Here is a 10,328-nt window from a genome sequence, read left to right as displayed (position 1 = left end):
AAAAAAAAAAAAAAAAAAGAAGACCAGTTTATTTATTGTTCTTTTTAAATCTTGTAGGTACATGGGGTCTGATAACTTTTATTTGAGTTCATCCTTTTTAATGTTGCCAAAATATGTTTATAATATTCAGAAAGCCTGATCTGCTGGTAATCTTTCAAAGATGAGTCCCGTCACTCATTTCATGGTTACAGCGAAATGGTGGTTTTTATTTCCAGTTCCAAAAACTAGTACAGAATGTGTTTATTTTTATTTTTACTAATTAAAGAAGAGTATTGTGCTGTATTTCTTGGATTATCTTATTTATGCTATTTTATCAAAATATTTGGTTATATAAAACTTAAGAGACAACATTGTATCTTCTCCACACAGCGCTAAGGTGAGTTTAAACACTGTTTTGCAAAATATGACTACTTTATCACTATCTTGTTCGATTGTGTCTCCATGGAAAGGAGATTGTTACACATGTTGTAAAACTGTATTATCACTAGATAAGAGTGAGAATTGTAAATCTGAGACTCTCTTTATTTGATTACCTGTAATATATCTCAAATGCCTTCAGTTTTTTCTGTTTCGCCTGCTGTTTACCTCTGTGATCCTGTTGATGTTGCCGTTTGTGACATCAATAGGATCTCATTGTTCTCTTTTTAAGTTGACCTTGCATTTGAAAGCCAGTGTTAGATCATTGATGAATGACAGAAGATTTTGTCATGTCTATATTGTTGGTGTCAAAGAATTGTTTGCCTTTAAGATAATTACCTTAAGACGAGTAATTTGTTTCCTTTTTTAACCTTTAAAAGTACCCGATTCATTTTATAAGAACATTGGCTAAATGTATTATTGTTTTTAAAAATGACCTTTTAATATCCTAGTTAACAGGATTGTAACTTCACACCAATCCAGGTGATTAAGGCAGAACTTGTTTAATGCTGTTTTTGTTAGTTATAATTTTGCATATAACGTCTTCATTTTGATGCTGTATTCTAAATGTTTGAAGAACAAATTCTTATTAACCCATAAGATACTGCACCTATGAACCACAAACAGAAAAATTCCTGTATGTTATGCTGTTAATAGTGCATACATATGTTATTCCAAACCATATACAGAGGGCAAAGGAGAGCGGTCAAGAGTGGCTGTCAGTCTAAAGAAGAACAGATCGATGTTTACAATATTGTATATAAATAAAGATCTGGTGGTCTAAATTGTAATTTAATAGTTTTTGTATGGTGCAAGTGAATTAAAGAGAACACCTGATGAAAATGTTTCACATTGGAGTCATTCTTTGATGAGTGATTGACATTAAAACATGCAAGAAAACCCTACTTTATTTGAACCTTCAAATGTGTTTTAATGTGACAGTATTCACAAAAATCTTTGAGAAGCTGTATGCTATGTACATTTCTGGGTTGTGTGTAAATGTAATCTCTAAATCTCTAAAAGAAGTGATTTGTTTTTGCCACGGTATGTATGATTGTGGTGACTTGTTGCATAATATTTTTGTGGACACCTCTGTTATTATAGCCGCCAAATCTTATATCGATGTCTGGATCTGAAGGAAGGCAACAAGGCAAGTCAGAATCCGATGTTTGTGTATCATCATCCTCTCTAATTATGTGTCCTTATTTGCTGCCTATTACGGTATATCCTAACAAATAATGTCTGTCTAAAATGAAATCCAAGTGTGTAAAAATGTAAGATGCATTGCTCTGATATGGGAAGTTCAATGCATCAATTATATAATTCTAAAAATGAATTATAATTAGTGTACTATAATAATAACCAGTGTAATACAAGTAGATTTCTCGCCCAAAATAAAGTAAAATCTATTTTGATCAAACATAATAATAATACATTAATAATAATAATAAATCTGTAAAATCCAGACCCCAATTATTAACGAATTTCAGAATAATATAATCAAATTGTACCAGTTTTAGGTTTTTTAAAGAGGCTTTGAATGGCGGTCAGATGTTCGACTGCAGACTAGAGGGCGCACTTCTGCATGTCGGATATTTTTGGATGGTGCACTTTCACCCCCACGACACTGCGTCGCTGTTCTACATTGTAACTTCAGCTTCGCCTGTGCTTTGCCTCATGCTATGCACTACTAGCAAAAGCTAATACTGTATTCGCCACCATCATCAACGAGAAAAGAAAATGGAGGTCATACCTTTGCACTGACCATAGGCCGAGAGCTATTAATGCTAACAAGTGAGTATGCATTTCCAGTTGTTATGAACACTAAAACATGTTATTCTGCCGTTCGTCTGTGCTGAATTCAGAGATGCAGATTCAGTGTGTCAGCTTTACTGCAGTGAACCTCGCGCTCTAGTAATGGCGCCACGAGTCTCCATATTTATTTGATACGATGAGAAATGATTGTTCCAGGTGGAGTACAACAAAGTTTTGTCTCCAAATCTAATAAGGCTGAATCTATGTTTTGGTATATGAGTTTTAAAAACACGTATGTCTCTCGTGTGCTTGGCAATCACGTTTTTTTTTATTACAGTTTGACTGTACGTTATTCTATAAACTGTTAACAGATTTATGTACTCGATTGCAGTATTCCGTCCTGTTTAAATGTGATTAACTTACTACGAATTTTAGATGCAATTAAGATTACGAAGTGGGTGTGTGTGGTCCTCTGGCGTTGCACTAAACGTGGGCATTATTTTGCAGCTTTTTAATCAAATTTATTATAATGTGAAGTACTTCTCTTCATGAATGTTTTTCTGCACGACTGGAACAGGTATAGAAAGCTAGTCCGTGCAGATAAGTATATATATATGTCTGCTGAGGAAACTGTGTTTAAATGTTTAAAGTCTCCAGCATATTTTGCATGAATATGTACTCGATTGCAGTATTCCGTCCTGTTTAAATGTGATTAACTTACTACGAATTTTAGATGCAATTAAGATTACGAAGTGGGTGTGTGTGGTCCTCTGGCGTTGCACTAAACGTGGGCATTATTTTGCAGCTTTTTAATCAAATTTATTATAATGTGAAGTACTTCTCTTCATGAATGTTTGTGTTTTTCTGCACGACTGGAAGGTATAGAAAGCTAGTCCGTGCAGATAAGTATATATATATGTCTGCTGAGGAAACTGTGTTTAAATGTTTAAAGTCTCCAGCATATTTTGCATGAATATGAAATATCTCTAAATTAGTTTGCTATTAAATAATAATCATTACGTGTAAGTTAGACTATAACCTCTTCTCACGTGGCAGCTCTGTGTGACTGACACACCAGTGCTCTCACTACTTAGGACTCGCAAACGAATCCCTTTTTGAATCGGTCCAAGAAACTAGTCTGTGCGATTCGTTCGGCGTGAAACTCCTGTACACATACGATAAACACGCTTATCAATAACGTAATAAACAGCATTGTATACGTACGTAGGGTTTTATGGGAACGCCTGGACGTAAGGACCACGTGATGGCGTCATTACGCGATGACGACAAAGAACCGATTCGCAGAAATTAGTTATATTTAACACCCATAGTACATACTTTAGAGCCTATTGAGAATTGTATTCAGTTATATTGGCACCATATACAACGTAAAGTCTTATGAGCGCGACTGAGGAACAAAATAATGGAATGAAAGGATCTCTTGTGTAAGCGACACTGCGCACGAATGGAATGGAGGTCGCGCTAGCGATTAGCTAAAGCTAACGGGCAAGTAACAAAACGAAATACTCAGTCCTGCAAGCGGTTGTTTTGTCTAATTTTGCGCCTTCTCTGCATTACGCGAATGTGTATTTAACCGCAGTTAGGGGTTATGATTGTGCTGAGTTCCTCGTGTCAGTTGTGTTTGTGGCGTATTTGTGTGTTACTATGACACTCAATACTATGGGCGGCCATGCCAGAGCACAGCGAAGCACGTTTGACGACTGGGCCTTCAACACAGTTTATAATGTAACAATTATGCGTTTCTTTATAGCTGTGCATTTTGTTCCCTGTTAAAATTTGTGTTATCTTAATATTATTGGATAGCAGTTATATTATAAAGTGTTATACATGACGCCCAGTATGTGAGATGTGCGGTGATTTTACATTACTTGCTTAGAGGGATTATTGCAGTTATAACACTATAACGTAACTATAACGTCATCTACTTGTTTGTATTTAGGTTTTAACCTGAGTGCAGGGGTCGAACAATATTTTTAGTGGTTGTTTAAGCCAACAAGAAAGAGCCATGTCAAATATATAACTAATCCTGTGTAGAAGATCCATTTGCTCATAGTTTTCTGGTGTGTTTTTTTTTTTTTGTTTTTTCCTGTTTTTTTTTTAAAAGTGTAACTTGATAGCCTTCCAATTGGTTGAAAAAGAAGGGGCATGAATTGTATACAGAAAGTTATATATGAAGTAAGAAAGTACAGAAAGTTATATGTCCTGATATGCTGATGTAACCACCACCTTAACTTTATAGTTTACTTTTTTTAATTTTAATTTTTTTGCTGATTTTTAATGTTTCTTTTTGTGTTGTTTTTTAGATCAGTATCTTAAATAGAAGAGTTCCAGTCATCGTTTTCATAGCAAACAGGTACAGCATTTCACCACTGCTATTATTATAGCCCGACCAATATATCGTTTTGCCGATTTTATTGGCCGATATTAGCCTGTTGCAGATACAGTGGGTACGGAAAGTATTCAGACCCCCTTAAATTTTTCACTCTTTGTTATATTGCAGCCATTTGCTAAAATCATTTAAGTTAATTTTTTTTCCTCATTAATGTACACACAGCACCCCATATTGACAGAAAAACACAGAATTGTTGACATTTTTGCAGATTTATTAAAAAAGAAAAACTGAAATATCACATCGTCCTAAGTATTCAGACCCTTTGCTCAGTATTTAGTAGAAGCACCCCTTTGATCTAATACAGCCATGAGTCTTTTTGGGAAAGATGCAACAAGTTATTCACACCTGGATTTGGGGATCCTCCGCCATTCCTCCTTGCAGATCCTCTCCAGTTCTGCCAGGTTGGATGGTAAACGTTGGTGGACAGCCATTTTTAGGTCTCTCCAGAAATGCTCAATTGGGTTTAAGTCAGGGCTCTGGCTGGGCAATTCAAGAACAGTCACAGAGTTGTTGTGAAGCCACTCCTTCGTTATTTTAGCTGTGTGCTTAGGGTCATTGTCTTGTTGGAAGGTAAACCTTCGGCCCAGTCTGAGGTCCTGAGCACTCTGGAGAAGGTTTTAGTCCAGGATATCCCTGTACTTGGCCACATTCATCTTTCCCTCGATTGCAACCAGTCGTCCTGTCCCTGCAGCTGAAAAACACCCCCACAGCATGATGCTGCCACCACCATGCTTCACTGTTGGGACTGTATTGGACAGGTGCCTGGTTTTCTCCACACATACCGCTTAGAATTAAGGCCAAAAAGTTCTATCTTGGTCTCATCAGACCAGAGAATCTTATTTCTCACCATCTTGGAGTCCTTCAGATGTTTTTTAGCAAACTCCATGCGGGCTTTCATGTGTCTTGCAATGAGGAGAGGCTTCCGTCGGGCCACTCTGCCATAAAGCCCCGACTGGTGGAGGGCTGCAGTGATGGTTGACTTTCTACAACTTTCTCCCATCCCCCGACTGCATCTCTGGAGCTCAGCCACAGTGATCTTTGGGTTCTTCTTTACCTCTCTCACCAAGGCTCTTCTCCCCCGATAGCTCAGTTTGGCCGGACAGCCAGCTCTAGGAAGGGTTCTGGTCGTCCCAAACGTCTTCCATTTAAGGATTATGGAGGCCACCGTGCTCTTAGGAACCTTAAGTGCAGCAGAAAGTTTTTTGTAACCTTGGCCAGATCTGTGCCTTGCCACAATTCTGTCTCTGAGCTCTTCAGGCAATTCCTTTGACCTCATGATTCTCATTTGCTCTGACATGCACTGTGAGCTGTAAGGTCTTATATAGACAGGTGTGTGGCTTTCCTAATCAAGTCCAATCAGTATAATCAAACACAGCTGGACTCAAATGAAGGTGTAGAACCATCTCAAGGATGATCAGAACAAATGGACAGCACCTGAGTTAAATATATGAGTGTCACAGCAAAGGGTCTGAATACTTAAGACCATGTGATATTTCAGTTTTTCTTTTTTAATAAATCTGCAAAAATGTCAACAATTCTGTTTTTCTGTCAATATGGGGTGCTATGTGTACATTAATGAGGAAAAAAAATTAACTTAAATGATTTTAGCAAATGGCTGCAATATAACAAAGAGTGAAAAATTTAAGGGGGTCTGAATACTTTCCGTACCCACTGTATACAGTATATATACATATATGTAGCTGTGTTATTGTTAATTTCATAATCTTTCTGTCTTTTTTCTTGCCATTTTATCTAATTGGTAACTTATCTACAGCAGATAATTGATTATTTGCATTACACTAATGCTTAATCTTTACTCAAACAATGTCTTTAGCAAATATTTGATAAAAGCTCCTTAAAAAAAATAACACCTTTGCTCTAAGCGGATTTGCAGAAGGTTCAGTAAACTTTCTATAAACTTTATATGTCTTCAACTGTGTAAAACAATCAAATAATCAGATCAAGTCACCACAGCAATTCCAAAACTTCCAGAAAATGATTTAAAAAATAAGGAATTTTAAGATTATTTAATTATTATTTACACTGTCTGTAGAACAAAAGTTTATGGTTATTTTCTGCCATAAGTTTTCGGACATTTCACTTAACCCTAAAATACAACACAATGCAAAAAAACAGGTAAAACATCTGTGAAAAATCTTCGTATTAACACAGTACTTTGGACCCCATTTTACAGACTTTTCTTAGAGTCTATTATTATTATTACGTTTTTTTTATTTGTCCTTCACTCTTTATCTTTGCAGTAAAACCTTGCACTTGCACAAATCTTTGCACTAAAGACCTTGATGCAAATCAGTAAAAACATTTTGCCATTTCTATTTTCTTTAACCAAGCTCACCACAAACTTAGGAAACAGAAGTTGTCATCCCTCCTTCATTTCTATATACCTGAATAAGAAAAAACGTGATTTGAAAGTTGCTGATGATCACAAATTGCAAGCTTTTTGATAAAATAATCAGTTTTCACACATGAATCACAGGAAATAGTCACAAAAACATCATCCCTTATCAAGTGAACTGCTTTTAATGACTCAATGAAAACTTGATTATACTGCGCACTGAATAAATATATTATCTGTCAAGTGACTTTTTTTCTACTCTTTGTGTGCTGATGGGACAGTTAAGGATCTTTGACTTACCTCCAAAGTGCCGTAAAAATCATTATCTTTAGTTATTAACCACAAGAATGGGTACGCAGAGACATGTACATGTAATCAGATTCTCAATCTCTGATAAGACATTAATTATTGCCATGCACAGAGTCTCAGTCACAGCCCTTCTTTTCACATTCAGCTGACAGGACATTTTCCCCATCTTCAAGACACTCCGTGACTCACTGGCCTGGTGGGACGATGCCAAAGTTCACTACATATACTACCTGCATCCACTCAGACGGTCCTTATCTCCCACAGCTCCCTGCTGTCGACACCATCAGAGATTCCCCCACAGATACCCACCGCAGGGAGCCCAGGAGATCATGAAGCTGAAGCTGCCGAACCCAGGCCTGGAGGACAGGATCCTGAGCCATGATGAGCTGGAACGGCTGGAGGTGGAAGAGGCTGGAGACAGACCCAAGTGGGACAACAAAGCCCAGTACATGCTGACCTGCGTGGGATTCTGTGTGGGTTTGGGCAACGTCTGGCGCTTCCCCTACCTGTGCCAGAGCCATGGAGGAGGTGAGTGCTTGCTTGGGCTTCTGAGGGGCTGAATTGAGTTGGATCTGTGCTCGAACCATTGAGAGGCGTTCATTCCTATCAGTTCAGATTAGAGGTGGACCATTATGTCAGATCTACACTCTACAAAAACATCTGTGAAAATAGGGTACAATTTTTTCTATATTCATTTTCAGACTGCATTTTGAATTTTATATTGCATTGTGTTGTGTTTTATAGTTAACAGAAATGTCTGTAAAATTAATGGATAATGTACTGCCAGTCATTTTACAGATTTATCTCTGACAGTGTACAGTACACACGTATATAAAATGCGCTGCAATAATCAATGTTTACAACCTCTATTTTTTTATACAAAAAATAATTAAATGGTTAAATTAAATGTATAATGAATGGTTTGAATTAAATGTATACTAAATATGAGGTCACTTTTTTGCTATTTTGTATCTGGGTTTTTTTCTTCCTGTTTTTTTCATCAGCGGTATGCAATAACTTTTCACATATCTTTCTTTATTTTATTTTATCCCATTTGTGTTATTTGTGTTATCTTAATATTATTGGATAGCAGTTATATTATAAAGTGTTATACATGACGCCCGATGTGCGGTATGTGCGGTGATTTTTACATTACTTGCTTAGAGGGATTATTGCGGTTATAACACTATAACGTAACTATAACGTCATCTACTTGTTTGTATTTAGGTTTTAACTTGAGTGCAGGGGTCGAACAATATTTTTAGTGGTTGTTTAAGCCAACAAGAAAGAGCCGTGTGAAATATATAACTAATCCTGTTGTAGAAGATCCATTTGCTCATAGTTTTCTGGTGAACAGGTTGTTTGTTTAAGGTACATGGTTGGAGTTTGTTCTGTTTTTTTTTTTTTGTTTTTTCCTGTTTTTTTTTTAAAAGTGTAACTTGATAGCCTTCCAATTGGTTGAAAAAGAAGGGGCATGAATTGTATACAGAAAGTTATATATGAAGTAAGAAAGTACAGAAAGTTATATGTCCTGATATGCTGATGTAACCACCACCTTAACTTTATAGTTTACTTTTTTTAATTTTAATTTTTTTGCTGATTTTTAATGTTTCTTTTTGTGTTGTTTTTTAGATCAGTATCTTAAATAGAAGAGTTCCAGTCATCGTTTTCATAGCAAACAGGTACAGCATTTCACCACTGCTATTATTATAGCCCGACCAATATATCGTTTTGCCGATTTTATTGGCCGATATTAGCCTGTTGCAGATACAGTGGGTACGGAAAGTATTCAGACCCCCTTAAATTTTTCACTCTTTGTTATATTGCAGCCATTTGCTAAAATCATTTAAGTTAATTTTTTTTCCTCATTAATGTACACACAGCACCCCATATTGACAGAAAAACACAGAATTGTTGACATTTTTGCAGATTTATTAAAAAAGAAAAACTGAAATATCACATCGTCCTAAGTATTCAGACCCTTTGCTCAGTATTTAGTAGAAGCGTGCTGTGTGTACATTAATGAGGAAAAAAAATTAACTTAAATGATTTTAGCAAATGGCTCCAATATAACAAAGAGTGAAAAATTTAAGGGTTACTGAATTCTTTCCGTACCCACTGTATATCGGCATCGGCAAATATGCCGCCGATATGCCACCTATATGACTTTTTTTTTTTTACAGAACATAAAATGCTTGTAAATGGTGTAAGTACGTAGTTTGTCCAGCAGAGCGGGCTCCATTGTTTGCTACTGGCGACCTGGATGAAACGCTTTAAAGCTTAAGTGTATGTAATACCATTGAAACTTTGAACGGCCATATCTCCGTAACGGCGTGGCGGATCCAGAAACATATATTAGACAAACCGTGTTTGTTTTACGTGTTATTTATAGCAAACCATATTACAGATGCGTTGTCAGATTTAAGTTGAACCGCGGTCCTAGCGCGTGCCGAACCGTGTGTGGAGAACCGTACGGTTCGATTTTTTTCCCGCTAACCGTTCCACCCCTATACTGTACTATAATATACACAAAGAATATCGGCCGATATATCGATATCTGCCTTTTTTACTCAATAATATTGGTATCAGCCCCCCCAAAAAGCCTATATCGGTCGGGCTCTAGTTATTATGAGACTGCATGGTTTTTGACAACTTAAGTCACACTCTTACTTAGGCCTGTTGCAATAATCAATTAGGCAATGGCCGGTTACCGGTTTCAAGGTATACCGCGATTTGAAAATTTCACGGTTTCAAAACCACTAACATTTTCCGTTATACCGTCCCTGCAGTATGCGCTATTTTTCATGTCTCTGCAAAGACTGAAAGTGTAGGAATCCCTCAGGTTGAGTGAGAGTAACACGACCCGTCCCCCTCCTGTTGGTGTGAGCGAGCAGTCAGTCACGTGTGTGTATGACGGCTGAAAGAGCTTCCCCTGGAACTTACGCGATCGGCAACCGCCCGTTTTTTGTCTTATTGCAGCTCGTCTCTGTTCTGGACTTGCACAAACTGCGTTGCAATGCAATAATTTTCCAAAATGTCATTTATGTGAAAATATGAAGTGTGTAAATGCCCGTTAAT

The sequence above is a fragment of the Sinocyclocheilus rhinocerous genome, unplaced genomic scaffold (assembly GCF_001515625.1).
Source record: "Sinocyclocheilus rhinocerous isolate Xijiao unplaced genomic scaffold, SAMN03320098_v1.1 scaffold994, whole genome shotgun sequence".
Classification (NCBI taxonomy): domain Eukaryota; kingdom Metazoa; phylum Chordata; class Actinopteri; order Cypriniformes; family Cyprinidae; genus Sinocyclocheilus; species Sinocyclocheilus rhinocerous.
Note: the sequence above shows the minus strand (reverse complement) of the source record.